Source organism: Lissotriton vulgaris, chromosome 10 (genome assembly GCF_964263255.1).
Source record: "Lissotriton vulgaris chromosome 10, aLisVul1.2, whole genome shotgun sequence".
Lineage (NCBI taxonomy): Eukaryota > Metazoa > Chordata > Amphibia > Caudata > Salamandridae > Lissotriton > Lissotriton vulgaris.
This window is the reverse complement of record NC_141698.1, coordinates 37,413,254-37,430,062: the sequence shown is the minus strand read 5'-3', so window position 1 is coordinate 37,430,062 and position 16,809 is coordinate 37,413,254. Positions and strand designations below refer to the sequence as shown.

The 16,809-nt window shown below is 46.3% G+C and overlaps 1 protein-coding gene across 12 annotated transcripts in view; it reads right to left on the bottom strand.

Moving 5' to 3' along the window:
* The window catches only part of LOC147684447 (uncharacterized), a 1,151,265-nt gene that overhangs the window by 210,741 nt on the left and 923,715 nt on the right, over positions 1-16,809 (bottom strand). The window lies entirely within an intron of this gene.

The following is a 16,809-nucleotide window of genomic DNA, read 5'->3' as shown; positions in this document are numbered from 1 at the left end:
CAATACCTCAGAGAACCAGAATTATCTGTCGCAGGAGCCCTAGGGCGGGCATCGCCAATGGATCCCCTTACCCCACTGTACATCGATCTTGGGTAGATCCAATCAGTGGTGCTCTAGGGACACAGTCCAATAAACATAGTTCACATAATAAGAATGTACAAATGTTTTCCACCCAATATACCCCAGGCCCAGCAACCAGCAAGTTTGCATAGTGACTCCAGTCCCTAATGTTAGTCATTTAGGCGAATGCTGCTCCAGGTCGAGCGGGACCGGTTGCGGCGTTTCCCCGTAGATATCTTGGGGCGATTTCTTCTGTCAGAGTCTATGCGTGGTGAGGTGTGGGGTCTTGGTGACACCGCCTCATTCGCCCACACCATCTCTGGAGTGTTGAAAAACATGGCATTTGAGTTTAAAACAACACTCAGTCACGCTGGATATAGCAACATTTATTGGATATGAAGCTCACATAATCTCTGCATTGCTGCTACAAATGACAGGCACTGCTGTTGAACAATCCTTGTATAGTCATGAAATATAATAGGGTGTGAGTCGGATAGGATTTTGCCCTGACTTTAAGCATGTTTAAGGACTACACCCCTACCCAGGTAGTTGAGGGCATTTTCTTGTTTAACCATCCTGTGTGAAAAAGCCTGCTTGTGGATTCACCGTCTGGTTTTAGACTGACAGGGGCTGTTCACACAATGGGAGCTGAGATGTGCCCTCCATATGTTGGTGGGCCATCCTGGGCTACAGTGGTAGAAGGAGTTGTCACCGACACATGAATAGGATGTGACTGCTCTGCACAATACGGTCTCCACCTCCTGTAGTGAAACTATACCAGGCAGGACTGAAATGGTTTTACTGAGCAAGAGAAACTTTCTGAGCTAAGACTTCAAAGGGAAAAACAGGTATAAGCATTAGAACTAAAACCCCAGAACTTTAGATTACTTCTGGAATTAAGAGGTACCTCTGCCAAGGAAAAAGAGCTGAAAGTAGTACTGCCCCTTTGCCATATGTTGGTCTACTGGGTTGGCCTGCAGTTGCTGCTTCTACTAAGGAGAGGACAAAGACTGGATGTTGCTGTGAAACCTGCTTGAGAAGAATCTCCAAGGGCTTGTGTGGGTTTGCCTTCTATTTCGAAGTCACAGGGACACACACACTTCACCTACAGTCTTCTTGAACTCCACTGCTGGGAGTTCTGACCTGACTGGGGGGTGTCTAATCCAGGTATGGGGCACTGGTGGTAGTTTCTGCTACAGAAAGCTGTGAAGAACTAAAGAAACCGCAGAATCAACGCATCGCCTGTCAGCGGCTACAGAAATCAATGCAGCGCCTGGATCACTGTTTTATCGACCCGTTGCGGCTGAATTAACTCACACATTGCACCTGCATGTTATATCCAAAACGACGCTGTGCTTCCAGTAAGAAATCAATGCATCACCTCCTCTTCAGTAAGGAACCGAAGCATCACATACCCTGCTTGGCAGTAAGGAACAGATGCATCACCTTCCCTTGAGCAAGGAACTGACGCACCACCTTCCCTGCGCATGCTTTCGTCCCGTATTTTTGATGCATTTTACGTACTTTGTGCAAAATTCACATGTCCATAGTTTTCTATGGACAGAACTGTTTTCTACCATTTAAGAATCATATTTTAAGTTGTGTAAGTTGAATTTTTGACGCTTTGGTCTTGTTTGACTTAGATAAAGATTCTCTATTTTTCTAAACTGGTGTGGTGTCTATTTGTAGTGTTTTCATTGTGTTACTGTGGGTTATATACAAATGCTTTACACACTGCCTCTGCAGTTAAGCCTGATTGCTCTATGCCAAGCTAATAGAGGGCGAGCACAGGCAAAAATAGGTGTACACTTTACTCATCCTGATTAGAAGGAAGGGTCCCTACTTGGCCAGGGTTTATACCACTGTCAGTGAGATACCATAATTTCTAACACTGCTAACATGAAAAAAGTGAAATAGATTTCAGACCGCTGTAGAGCCTCTCGAAAAGAGACTGCTTCAAGGGGTTGGCTGGCCTTCAATTAGCAGTAAACAATTCTATATGTATGTGAACTGCAATAATTTAGTCTAAAAGTAATTGTGTTTGTCTTAAAAATCACAAGATCCACTACAAGGAGCTAGGGAAGCAAACCTGTGATATCTGCCAAACTGCTGTACAGTTTGAAATGTTTGGGTCTCTACCTTAAGCCTTTACTGTACTACCTAAATCCAGATCCACACTATATTTATGGGAAAACTACCGACTATGTTATTGATAGTCATTTAAATGTGGTGTACGTACATTTTTTAATGTTGATAAAGGTAAAGTCTGGTATGGCACCTGCCCTTCAGGACCTATATGAAACACTCATGCACACAAACTGACAACAGATTAACAGTATTAGTGTTTCCATCCTGCCAAATCATATCACAAGATCTTATCTTCAGTCATGAATACCTAATGCACCCTATTGAAACAATTTTTTTTAAACAATGTCGAAATACGGATGTCTACTAAATTTAAATGTAGTCTCGGACATCCATGTGTGTTGCAGTCTAGAACACTACCCCAGTTTATCTAAAAGGATCTCTAAAGTATTTTTTTTTTTTTAAAAGGCAAGCCAGAAAGGTAAACTATAGAACAAAAAGTATCTGTAACACTAGTTCTCTATGGAATCTTCGTTAACTTCATTATGATTAAACAATGAACAGACCTGCTGATATAGGGTCAGGAACACAAAGTGAAAAAACGCTCTTCACAGAAAGCAAAATGTCTGTGAAAAAGCAACATTTGGTATCTCCTAAACACACACTACAGATACGAAAATAAATCATTATACATTCAAAATGAATTAGAAAATATATAAAGCATCATTACTGAACAACTCTCTTTAAAAAGAGAAACACAAAGATATTTGTTTTCGAATAGTCATGCAGTCTAACATGCTGTTTCTGTAAGGGTGTTTGTGGCCCACTACTATCTTGCCATACAGCAGAGTGGCAGCTTGTTCATAAATTCATTTTAACGGCCATACGCACAAGGTACTTACCTTTGGTAACGATATATCTGTAAGAAACAGTAGTTAGTATTAGATTCCTTACCTTAGAATATCCCCAGGCGTCAGACTGGATCCGGAAACTTTTGCGTAGCAGTACCCTTGCGAGTCGGTTGGCGTCGTCTGCGTCTCCAAGTCAGTCGTCGTGATGACGTCGGAGTACTTAGACGCCGCCCTCACGCGCTGACATCAGTTCTTATACACAGCTTTTCCGCGCCAGAAACGCAGAGCCATGATAAATACCAACACTGGTGCCATGAAACTAGGGCCCTGAAAGGGGATGACCTTAACCCTAGATATCGGTTCGCAGAACGGGGAGGATGGTTGGGGCGGTAAGGAATCTAATACTAACTACTGTTTCTTACAGATATCGTTACCGAAGGTAAGTAACTTCTGCATCTGAAAGAAACAGGTTAGTTTTAGATTCCTTACCTTAGAATAGGTACCCCAGCAATACCAACCCCGGTGGTGGTTCTGCGAACCAATAATCACACCAGAAAGTCCTGGAGGACGGAACGGCCAAAGAAGCCATCCCTCCGGACTTGGCTGTCAAGGCAGGAGTGTCTCGCGAACGTGTGCAGCGAGGCCGACGTTGCTGCCTGACAGATGTCATGCAAGGGGACTCCCCGGCCCAGGGCAGTAGTAGCCGCTGTGGCCCGAGTGGAATGGGCCCTCAGCCCGACAGGAGGCTCCTTCTTAGCCCAAGAGTAGCATGCCTTGATGCACAACACGACCCACCGAGAGATGGTTTGTTTGTGCACCGCCCGTCCCTTCTTAGCGCCCACGTAACCAACAAAGAGTTGGTCACCCACCCAGAACTGGCGTGTGTGTGATCCAGGTTTTGGGTCCAGACAGTGGAGCTGCTCTTCCTCCTTCAAAGAAATGCGGAGGCTGAAAGAAGGTGGGCAAAGTGATGGACTGCCCGATGTGGAAGGCCGTGACTACCTTGGGCAGGAAAGAGGGTCTTGTCAGCAACATAACCATGTCCGGATGGATAGAAAGGAAAGGAGGCTTGGAGGAAAGAGCCTGGAACTGACTCACTCTCCTGGCAGAGGTGATGGCAACCAGGAAAGCAGTCTTTAGCGTAAGAAGACGGAGAGGACAGTTATGAAGCGGGTCAAATGGAGCGCACATCAGGTAAGTCAGAACCAGGTTCAAGTCCCACTGGGGCATCACGAAAGGAACAGGGGGGAACATATGAGTGATGCCCTTCAAGAACCTATTTACAATCGGGGACTTGAACAAAGAAGGCTGATCAGGTAGCCTTAAGAAGGCGGAAAGGGCAGAAAGGTAGCCCTTGATAGTGCCCAGAGCAGAGCCCTGCTGGGCAAGAGAAAGAAGGAAGAGGAGAACTTCAGAAAGGGGGGCAGAGAGGGGATCCAAAGCCTTTGCAGTGCACCATGCCACAAATCTATTCCACCTGCAGGTATATACAGACTTTGTGGATGGACGCCTGGCTGCCAGAATCACATTACAAACTTCAGGAGGCTAGTCAATTGGCCTCAACTGTCGCCGCTCAATCTCCAAGCATGGAGGTGGAGACTGGACAGGTTCGGGTGGAGGACCGTCCCCTGCTGCTGCGACAGAAGGTCCTCCTGAAGAGGTAGACAAATCGGGGGATCGACAGACATGCTGAGTAGCTCGGGATACCAGTATCTTCGTGCCCAGTCCGGAGCCACAAGGACGACTTGGGCCCGGTCGCGCCTGATCTTCTTCAGCACTCTGGGCAGAAGTGGTATAGGTGGAAAGGCGTACAACAGACCGCAGCTCCACTCACAACAAAAAGCGTCTCCGAGCGAGTGCTGCCTTGGAAATTCCAACGCGCAGAACTGATGACATTGCGCGTTGTCTTCTGTGACAAATAGATCTAACCAAGGCTCTCCCCACTGCTGAAAGAGGCCTTGCGCCACGTCCGAGTTCAGACGCCATTCGAGATCCATCATGCATCGACGGCTGAGTTCGTCCGCCCTGGTGTTCAGGGAACCTGCCAGGTGTTGAACCACCAGGTTCACGCCCTGATATTCCAGCCACTGCTAGAGGCGCAGAGACTCCTGGCATAGGGTCCACGACCCCACCCCGCCCTGTTTGTTGGAGTACCTCATGGCGGTGGTGTTGTCCGTGAACACCTGCACTACACTCCCCCGGACAGAGGGGAGGAATGCCTTCAGTGCAAGCAGCCCGCAGCTCCAGACTATGGAGCCGGGACTCCCCGGAGACCAGAGGCCTCTGATCTCAGCCTCTCCCATGAGGCCCCCCCAGCCCTGGAGGGACGCTTCCATGACAACTATGTGCTCTGGTTGAGGTAGGGAGAGGGATCTGCCTCTGACCCAATCGCAGTCCGTTAGCCACCACTGCAACTGTCTTGCAGTGCACTCCGAGATCAAGACATGGTCGGACAAGTTGCCCTGATACTGGGCCCACTGAAACTTACGGTCCCACTGCAGGGCCCGCATTCGCCACCTGGCGTTATGCACCAGTAGGATGCAGGAGGCCATCAGCCCCAGAAGCCGCAGCGTCAACCTGACCGAGACTCTGGATAACGGCTGAAAGATCGGAATCAGAGCTTGAATATCCCAAACCCGCTGTTCGGTAGGATAAACCCGAAACTGCGCCGAGTCTAGAACCGCTCTGATGAAGAGGAGCTTCTGAGAGGGACACAGGTGTGACTTTGGCACATTGATGGAGAACCCCAGCAGGTGCAGGAGGTCGGCCGTAGTCTGGAGGTGGCGGACGACTGTCTGGGGCGAGCCCGCCTTCAACAACCAGTCGACGAGGTAGGGGAAGACTGAAATCCCAGTCTCCCGGGTCCAGGGCAGCTAAGACCTGAGCCAAAGTCAGCATCTTGAACTTCTCCTTCTGGAGGAAGCCGTTGACGTTCCGCAGGTCCAAGATAGGGCGTAGGCCCCCTTTGCCCTTCTTGGGTACCAGAAAGTAGTGGGAGTTACAACCACACCCTACTCTGGCCCAGGAACACGCTCGATGACCCCCTTGGCCAAGAGGGCCGTAACTTTCTCTTGTAGAAGTTGCAAGTGATCCCCCTACACGTCGTGGTACTGCGGTGGCATGGCTGGAGGGGTCGCCTTGAAGGGGAGGGAGTACCCCCTTCGGACGATTTTCAGCACCCACCTGTCCGATCTGACAGTGCGCCAGTGGAGGTGGTGATGGCGAACCCTGCCCCCCACTGGTGTTACATGGGCCTGAAAGCTCGGCTAGGAGGGTTTCCCCCGGCCACGTTGCGCGAGCGTCGGGGGGAGTCAGAAGAGCCTCTTCGACTTCTTGTGCCTCTTACCTGAGGACTTCGAGCCCCGAGACTGATGACAACTCCCACAACTGTGGTGACTCAGGCCCCCCCGACCGGTCCCTCAACCTCCTTGTGGACCGGGACCTCGAGCGGCGCGGGGCTGACTGCCGGAGCTCGAGTAGCTTGCGGGACCACTCCCGTCTAGCCTTGGACGTCAGGGCCCGGTAGTCGGAGCAGGACTGGTCGTCGTGGTCGGGCCCAGACAGTGAAGGCACCGGCGATGGGGGTCGGTAACCGACATCAGTCGGTTGCAGTCGACGCAGGGTTTAAACCTGGGCATCCCTACCGGCACCGTTGAGTCAATAGACTTCGAAAAAGGATCGAAAAAGTTAGTCAAAAATTGACTAAGGGTACTACTTTTTCCGGATCTGCGCTTGCCGGCGCGGAAAAAAGAAAAACTGACGTCAACGCAGGAGGGCGGCATCATCACAGCGCCAACGACGGACGCGGAGCCGCAGACGACACCTACCGACGCGCAAGGGTACTGCTACGCAAAAGTTTCCAGATCCAGTCTGACGCCTGGGGATATTCTAAGGTAAGGAATCTAATACTAACCGGTTTCTTTCAGATATTAATTTTAACGGCCCAAAGGATTTTGTATCAGGATTGTTGTTTACATTCCTGAGGCGCAATAGGGATAACAGAAAGTTGCTTATGAATTTAATGAAGATAGTCTTGATTGAAAACTGGCATGAGAGTTAATTAACTTTCTCTTCTCTATCAACAAGTCTTCATTAATAGTCATAAGCAGTGAAGAGAAAAAGTGGCTGAACCATTCCTTGAGGTACTGGGAAGGCCCTAAGGAAAGGAAGCAAATGAGAAATAGTAACATGGCAAGAAGCATGGAAGGTGTACAGGTATTAAAAATTTTACAGCATTGTTGGGCCAATCTGTGAACAAGAAAGCTAATGAGTCGGACTGCTTTTCAAACTTCTCATTTTCCTTCTTGTTGTGTGCAATAATGGAAGATAACCTTCTGTTTTAAAATCCAGCAGCCAGATGGGGAGGAGCCAAGATGGCGACCGGGACGGACGTGTGAGCTCTCGGCTCCGCCGGTCGTCCGATCCTGCACAGATATCCTGGCTGTAATCCTGCCTGCACCGCATCCAAAAGGAAACAAACGTGCGCTGAAGTCGCTGGCGCCTCATTGAGACCTTCGTCGGCTGCCTTGTCGGTGAAATCGCACAGTTCGCTGACCCGGGATCCAGAGCCGTTCGCCGCCGCTGGACGCGGCTGAGCATTGTTGCTGGGACGAGCGGGGGAGTGCCGACCGGAGCGGAGGTGCAGCCGATCGTGGTGGTGGACAACGTTGGTCCCCCCCCCCACATTGTGACAAGACTCCCTCCTGGATCGACCTGACTTCTGCCAAGACGGGCGCCCCTCTCACGGCGCTCCCATTGATATGCTGCTTGCTACCAGGACGGGGTCCATCTTGGGGCGCCTTCCCTGCTGTGGGTGCCCGCACTATTGGTGGCCGAGGGGGATCCCGTGCTACTCTATTTCGCATCGGTGAGCCGCGCCTCCGGTGGCTCCCTCCTGCCCTGACCTTGTCAGCGACGAGGCCCCCCCTTTCTCCGCTATTTCCTCACTGCCGGAGCAGCCATGTCGCCCCCTCTGCTGAAAGAACTGGAGGGTGCTCACGGGCTGGTGACTGATCTGCCTGAGCTGCCGTGTACTCTGGACCAGCTAATGCCGCACAGGGACCCGACTTGTGGCGATATCCTTTCTGCCCTCGCCGATCTGCGGGCGTCATGGTGGCGACAGTCCAGAGACCTGGAGCGGAAGATTGATAGTGCTGTGTCACGTCTGGTGAGCCCGCGACCGCCATGCTCTCTATCACCGCTGATTACCCCTAGCCCAGATGCAATGATGCAGCGTGAGAGTGAACCGGTGCAGAATAATACTGGATACAATGTTGGGTGCTTCTCTCCCGCTGAAGATACAGTTGCACAGTCTCCCCGCGTCTTGATGCCTGATACTTTGCCTGCGGAGTCGTCATTGTGGCCTCACTCGTCGTTCTCCTGTATGCTGTCCCCCCTTGCCGTTTCTGCCTCCGTGTTTATTTCGTTACAATTGTGGACAGTGTGCCATCCTGATGTGGAGGGGGCGTCCGTCATTCTGGGCACTGAACTTACTGGTGATTGCATACGCCCTCCTCCTCCTTCCCTTCGTCTTCTTTGTTTGAGGCGGCCATCTTGCTTCTTTGTCCGGCCTGGGGGGAGCTCACAGCGGCGGCCATACCTGGAGAGATTTCAGCGTTCAGGCCAGGGCTGATGGAGTTCCTTGACTTGGTTCTGGCAGATTGACTGGTGACTCTGACTACATTCGCTATTGCTTGGCATGCTCATTTCTCTCCGGGTTGTACTCGTTGTTTTAAAAAAAACTTTTTGGCTCTTTCTAAGGGGGTGAATGTACTGGGGGGCTGGGAGACCGGGAGCGACTGTTATTGTTGGTGGTCCTCACTTGTTTCTGTTCGGCTGGGAGGAACTCGGGTTGGGGCGCTATCTGATTCCCTGCAGGGGCCCTATCTGGGTATCCCTCCTCATTAGTGGCTATTACTTTGTATTCGCTCTGATATAGGGGATGTGGTGTAGGTCTTGTGCGGGTGGTGGAGTCCGGGACTCAGAAATAGTGGCCCTCCTCCGGGGTTAGTTATTTCGTGGGAGTTTTAGATTAGATTTTCTTTTCTTACTCCCTATTTCTCGTGTGATATTACCCTTTTTCTTTTCTTACTTTACTCTTTATTCTATATTTCGGGTTTATGGGGCGACAGACGCGCTGCAGGGGGGGATAGGCTGTAGCCTTCGCATGCGTGTAGGGTGGGGGTTGAGGGCGGGGTTTTCGTTTCTTTTTTGTTCCTATGGTGCCTTGTTGTTTTCTCTTTTTAATTTGACTCTTTTTCTATCTGGGATTCGTGTCGATGTTACTGACGGGCGGGTGGCGGTGGATCATTGTTGGGGCCTTAGGTCTAATATCCTTGTTGCATACATTCTGGCCGCCATGCCGCCTGGAGGGGTTTCTCATTTGAGTAATTGGGCTGAATATGCCTCTGTCGCGATTGCTATTCTATATCTACATGAACCCTGTTTTTATTTTTTTTTCTTCGTCTATAATTTATCTTTCTTGAAACGGAATAGTTGGTCATTACCAGTTGCTACGAAACTCTAAAATTAACCTTCATTACTCCTGAGGCACAATAGCACGTGACCCACAGTGTAACCGCTTAATGCTTGCTACTTGATTCTGCTGTGCTATTGCGTCACCGTATTGTATGCGCTTGTGCTCAATAGTGTTTGTGGCCGGCCTGAGGGTTGTAGGCCACTATTTGTACTTCTTTGGATGCACCAATAAAGGTTTTCAAAAATTTAAAAAAAAAAAAAAAATCTAGCAGCCATTCTTCATGAAATACAATGGTTTGCTACTACTATCAAGAGACATTTAACCCTTATTTTTTTAATGGAATCGATTATAATTGGAGAATTGAAAAATCGGTAATCCACAAGCTGTCAATTACGCAGAAACAAGCAACTTGGGATGTGATAGCCTTATATTCACCTATGCACAGATCTGTAACTACATAACTGACATAAGTACAACTTGCCCCACCATAGGTTTCAGATGTCATCAGTCATGTAATATGCAATTTCATAAGCAGAGCATCACTGAGGTGCAAGTACTTTTATCAGTTGCATATAACTGGCAAATATACCCAGTAATTACACAACAGTGCTTTTCCAGTGAATTTATAAGGTTTATTTAACCTAAGTTAAAATCTAACTACCTTCCTCACATATAACTCCACCTTAACCTGACATATTTCAGTGAATTTCTACTTTTTATCATAAAGTTATATTATTTAAGGATAGTTGGAGTCCAACCTCTGCGTCCAACCCTTCAATTAGCACAGCTAAAGGGTGGGAGGATTCGGGGATTTGAAAACCCAGCATGAATGACAACCCCCCTCTCCCCCCCTCCCTCTCGTCACATCCGCCATTCAGTAATCTAGCCACAGACTTTGGAACCCCTCTCTGTTTTTTTTTTTTTGGTCCTACAGGACTCTTGTGGTACTCCTGCTGAATCGCAGAAAGACCGAACTATTTTTGTTCTTCATTTTGAGCCCTCTGGCACCCCCTTACAAGGTCCATGGCACAGAGTCCCTGTGTCCTGTAGTCAAGTTTATTTCGGTTAATTAAAACCATATATTTACACATCACAATACAATAACTTAAAACAGTTCACAGAAAATTAAAAACAACCGCTATAAGGAAAGCAATATTATCCTGTATTATCTTGTTCTCATTGCGTCCCATCCCGTCTTGCAATAACTCTTTCATAAAGTTGGATACATATCGCAAATGTGACAGCGCAAGGTGTACTGTTAGTGCAGGGCAGCATAAAACAGAAACAAGGGAGGGGTAAACTTATCTCTAGACAGCAGTAATGCCCCATCTCCTCTTGTTCTACATTGTTGACTACTATTTTACACAGCCCCCTTCATAGTAACCGATATAAAGTGCAGGTGTGACTAGCTAAAATTTGCTAAAAATGGAAAATAGACATCTCGTTTTAAAAAAAAAACATTTACTCAACCCCTTCAGCATCTGTGATTAACATTTTATCTGACAATGACCTTTCTAAAAAAACGGCATGTAGTGCAAATGTGAGAGTTCCTAAAAGTGCAAGGGTCGCATAAAACAGAAACAGGGAAGAGGTAAAACTCATTCTGGACAGCAGTATGCCCCATATTCTCTTGTTCGACGTTAGTGCCTATTATCCTACACAGACTATTCCATATCAAATATAAAGTGCAGATGTAACACAATAAAATTTTCAAAAACGGGAAGAAAAAGACAAAGCTTTAACAAAAAAAAAAACATTTCCGCAATCCATCTCAAACTGAACTATCTGCAATTAACATTTTATCCGACAGTGACCGGTCCACTTTTCCAGTTAGTGCAAAATGTGCAGCAACGTGCGAAAGATAATAAGAAGCGTAAAATCAGCAGATTTCTTCAATAGTATCCTCTCAGGCTCCCTTGGACCTTGTTGGTCCACACAATGTCCTGAAAAGCGACTTTGATTACATCTAGAATAAAGTGCTAAAGTAACCGTGTAAAGCCGCTAAAAGAGTGTAACTGTCAACATTGGCAACATTCAACAGCGTTGGTGTCGAGCTATTGATCGTACTGCCTTCACCCTGCTACGTCTAAACCTTTATCCGACAACAGCCTATCAAAGTTTAGGATAACTTTTTTGAAAGAAGCAGCCACTCGAGGGGATTCATGTTGTAAACAAGAGTAAGGCTTGAGGGCAGGTTCCGATGCCATTTTGATTTAAAAGGTTGCGCAACAAAGCCTTACGTTCAGTCAACAGATTGGGGCAAGTTGCTATGAATCAGACTTTCCATGAGTAGATGTATAGAACACAAAGGTGACCATCAGTAGAGCAGTGTAGTATGACTGCGAGCAGGGTTGTTTATGAGTCAATAATTGTCCACACATGGCTTCTTTTACTAAAATCACTATTGTCCCCATTCCATGAGATCTTCTTCATTTGCTTGTTTACAGATATTTTAAAGAGGGCGTGCGGTGTGCTAATTCCCACAGTTCTTTTGCCTCGAGGAGATTGACTGATCAACTTATCAGAGAGCCTTATTAGTGATGTGTAGTTAAGTAAAGAGTCATCCTGTACTAACACTTGGCTTAGCAAACCAAATCCCACCTCAATTGGGCCTGGGTGGCGCTTTGCGGTAGGTGAGAAATATTGCAAAATGCCTTGCTTTGTGTGGAATGAAAAAAAATGTTGTAAAAAGCCCCAAACTTCCCCGGGAAACCCACTGTGCCAAAGCTGATTGTCAGAATACGTTTTCTTTTATCACTGCAGGAAGAGGCGTCAAGGTTGGGCTTTGCAATCTGAAGTGTAAGTACTGAAAAGCTGCAATTAAAGAGGCAGACTTTGGCTTTAATGAGTTTAGATGCAAACGAAAAGAGATGTTCGAGCAGCCAGACACTGAGGTATTTATATCATGTGCCTCTAAAGACCGGCAGTCCACCCAGGAACCAACTTCCTTTTTTCCTGACCTTCCTTCCAAACACCATGATCTAGGTTTTTGTGAGGTTCATCCACCATTTTATTTTTGGCACAATAAATGTGGAGGTTGTTTCAGAGCCTGTGAAGCCCAATGCCTGCCACGTTCACCAGAACTAAATCAACGTACTGTAATGCGGTCACCTGACGATGTCCAAGCCATGGTAGATGGGATTTTTCTGCGTCAAATAATGCATTTAGGTCCAATATAAACAAATTGTAAAGCATTGGGGCCAGAACTCACTCTTGTTTTAGACCCACTTTTGACTTCTATTTTGGACGACAAGTCACTGTTAGAACCGAGTTTGACCATTCCCCAATTATTTGAGTAAAGAAGTTGGATGGCACATAATAGATTTGCAGGGTTGTTCCAGCCGGACAGCTTTCTCCATAAGATGTTATGATTTACATGATCGAAAACTTTGGAGAAATACACAAAGCAGGAATAAAATCTGTTTCTCAGCAATCATAGAGTGCTACTAAGTTATCTGTGGTACTAGATTAAGCTCTGAAACCAGTTTGATTGAAAGCACCTGTGTCCTGTAATATCTGCAATATGTTCTTCCACAGTTTAATAAGCCAATCAGAGCGCTCACTCTGCAGGACCGTGAATCCCATGTGAGCGAGTTTGCCGACGAGAAATCAAGCCCTTGCGACAAATAATAATGCTCCAATTTTTTAATTCACTGTCCTGCGGGTCTCTTCCAGGAGTCCTGCAGTATCAACTGTCAATATATCTATACATTTTTAACCTTAATTACTAAAAGACTACAAAACAGATTTGCACCAAATATATATATTTTTTAAAAACACTTTCTGGGTAAAGATCTACCTCTGCCAAATTTGGTGTCATTTTATTCAGCTGTTTTCTCTGGATCCTGGACCAATTTTTCCAATGGAAAATGCATGGGGACAGGAGTGTTTTGGGATCACCAGTTTTTCTCAGCCCCCGTTTGACGGACACCCCTGAAACATTCCAGGAAGGAGCTTAGGTTGAAGAGCTTTTTTTAAAAACATTTGTGAAGATTCTTCAAATTTATTAGCAAAACAAAAAAACGCGTTTTCTGTGGTAAATGTAACTCCCATATAACTACACAATGGCGATTGCCACTATATATAGATATACAAACACACACACACTTTATACACCCAGATGCACAGTGTATTATGTAATTCGATACCAAAACCGAGAGTGAGGAGAGTCCATAACTCATGACAGACGAACAATAGTAATACATGAAAAATTACAGTTTTCACTGATGGGTTAGAAACATATATTGTTATATGAGCAATGGTAAAAGTAACATAGATTCAACAAAGATTTCTCACTGAATAAAGATTATTTATCTGGTGTACTGCATTCCGAACCCACATTGACAAACTGTGCTTTACAGATCCAGGATCATGCTTAGTGGGCTCTAAATAACCTGAGCCAGCCCCGCGATCTGTTGCTGACTGCTTCAGCATATGCAATAGGCTTTGAGCACAGGTCTGGCTTGCAGCAATACTCAGCCTCCGCTCCACCAAGCCCACCGCATACAATCTTCAGCCATGCACAGAGGGCTCCCAGTGCAAGCCGGGATTGCAGGCAGACCCCACATCATCCACACAACCAGAGTGTTCCAGTATACACAGGCTTTGGTGGTGCTCAGTTGACTCTGGGAGAAGAGTCTTTACCAGCCCACACACTACTGGGCCCCTCTGCAAGAGGCCTTCAGTGGTGTGGAGCACGCTTTGGGTGCACGGTCCACCTATCACTAGGTCTGTTGTGCACAGTTTCTGGCTGTATGCAGTGGTCTCTGGATGGGTGCTTACCCTCTGGCGAGGCCCTGCATCATCCTTGGGTTACTCTTTCCGCTCTATAAATCTTTTAGTTACCAAACAGAAGCATGTCCCATCCTTTGGAAGTGCACAGCAGACTCTGGGTGTAGAGCATGCATCACCAACCAATCCACCAGTCTGGCTGCGCATAGCCACTGGTCACATGTTGTGAACTCTGGGCTCAGGTCCTGGCATGTGGGAACTGTACCGTTCCAGTATGATCCAGCCAGCTGTGCAAGGCATTCCACGGTGCACAGTAGGCTGTGCCTGGCCTATCGCAAAGCCCATCACACAACCTCCATCTCAATGAACCAGCGGTGCTCAGGCTTCAGCCATGGAGCAACACTTTTTAGCTTAGAGATAGTTAGGATATGGGTAGAGGGTACAGTTAGACAAATCTGCACAATTGTACCGACAAGTTCAGTGTGGGAATTTAATTTAATGGTGCCAAAGTTATTAGCAAATCACAGCTTGACGTCCTCCCCGTTAACTCTGCCCACACTAGCATATCTGCAAGAAACGTTCCAAATGTCCATTAAATTTGGTGCAAGAAACGTCAAAGTGTCAAAGTTTAAAGGGAATGTAAAATGTTTTCATATGAAACTAAAACCTCACCACATTATTTGGGTATTCAACATGTGTGGTGTAATCATACAAACTTGGGCAGTCAGTGTGCGTCGAAGGTGGTTTAATTTTTTTCAAAACAAAATACATTTTCACAACTTCATATTGAGCCACAAATCAACTGGGCTGGCGATATTGTGTATATGGGAACATTGTCCTTTCCCTTTTCTCTTCTGAAAATAAAAATAAAATAAAGGGTGTAGGGTTACTATGTTGGTATGCATGTTTTTCTTAACTTATTGAGGTATTTTCATATTGTGTAGCACGTTTATTTAAAATAAGAAATCAAATGTTGGCTTTACATTGGCATAGTGTTAGCTGTCCAGGAACTTGAGTTGATAGTTTTACTTATTTAGTTTGAGTTATCAAGATCAGAATTTTGCAGTCCGGATGATACACACGCAGGGCAAATCCCAGCATGCGTCTTGCGCAACAGCCCGCTTTCAAATGTTGAATCCCAAGCAACCTAATCGGTTCAGTGCTTTGTCCATCAGAGGCCCTGTATTATTATCCGACCCTTTAGTTCGTTACACAACCCGCAGGCCCTAAAGATCGACAGCCTCCTTGATGCATCGTGATTTAAACAAGTTTATAGAATCTACAATGACACTGTGCAGTAGCCACTGTTTTTAGTTGAGGTCTATGCTATACAATAAAAATACAATAAAGGATAGCAGAGTTTTGGGGGCCTTGGCTCTGAAATGATCACCCACTTACTTGCGCCGCCTTATCTTAGGTTTACAGTAAGAGGGTCAACCCGGTAGACAAAGGGACCTGGGTAATTACGTGTTCTAGAAAGGGTGGTCCCAGACCAATTGGGAATAACTTAGATTTTAAGGATAGAAATTCTGTGACAAATATATTTGTGGAACACTATTGTTTATTCAAATAGTGTAAATACGTTTTCAACTGTATTTTTTCATTTTTAGGTGTATGTACATATAAATAAATAATTCACATCTTAACAGTGCCCACTGTACAGGGAAGGGGGAGGGTAGTGCAGTGTATGGAAAGGTGTGGGTAGGTCAAGTGACAATTCAATCGTAAATTGCTTTAAACAATTGAAGATGGCTTCTCAGGGGAGCCTTGCCGGAATTAATCCAAAATCATGAATAACATTAATAGAGCATCATCAATAACAGGTGTACAAGGTCACACTCCGATCAAGTGCTGTGGTTGGTAGTCGACGTTTCGACCCTCGTTGTAGGGATACTACCCCTTACACGGCGGGTCTTCTTCAGGACAGGGGGGGGGGGCAGTTCCTTGTATGCAGGTCCTTTAATGCTCTGCAATTAGGCGAGTTACTTGATTGGCAGACACATTCCTTGTTAATGGGCAGGGTGTCCTCAGTTAAAAGATTTTGGATTCATTGTGGTGCGAATATTCCCGCTGTATTACCATTATTAGCACTCTGGAATTAACTTTTCATTTGGCAGAGAATCCTCATTTAGAAGGCACTCTGTGTCGTAGCGTACCGATCTAGGCACGGGTCCTAGTCCATTACTGACTTGGTCGCTATAAAAACGGGTCAGGCTTCCTCGGTCCCGGCATCCTGCATCTCCCGCATTGATTCGGAACCCTACCCTCCCCCTTCCCTGTGCAGTGGGCACTGTTAAGATGTGAATTATTTATTTATATGTACATACACCTAAAAATGAAAAAATACAGTTGAAAACGTATTTACACTATTTGAATAAACAATAGTGTTCCACAAATATATTTGTCAAAAAATCTCTATCCTTAAAATTTAAGTTATTCCCAATTGGTCTGGGACCACCCTTTCTATAACGCCTTATCTTAGGTAACACAGTTTTGAAGCCCTACCTTTTTTTGTTAACTCTTCTTGTTCTTTTACTATCCGCAGTGCTACGATAACTTTGCCAGAAAGAGTTCCTCATGAATAAATAAAGGCATGTTGTTGCT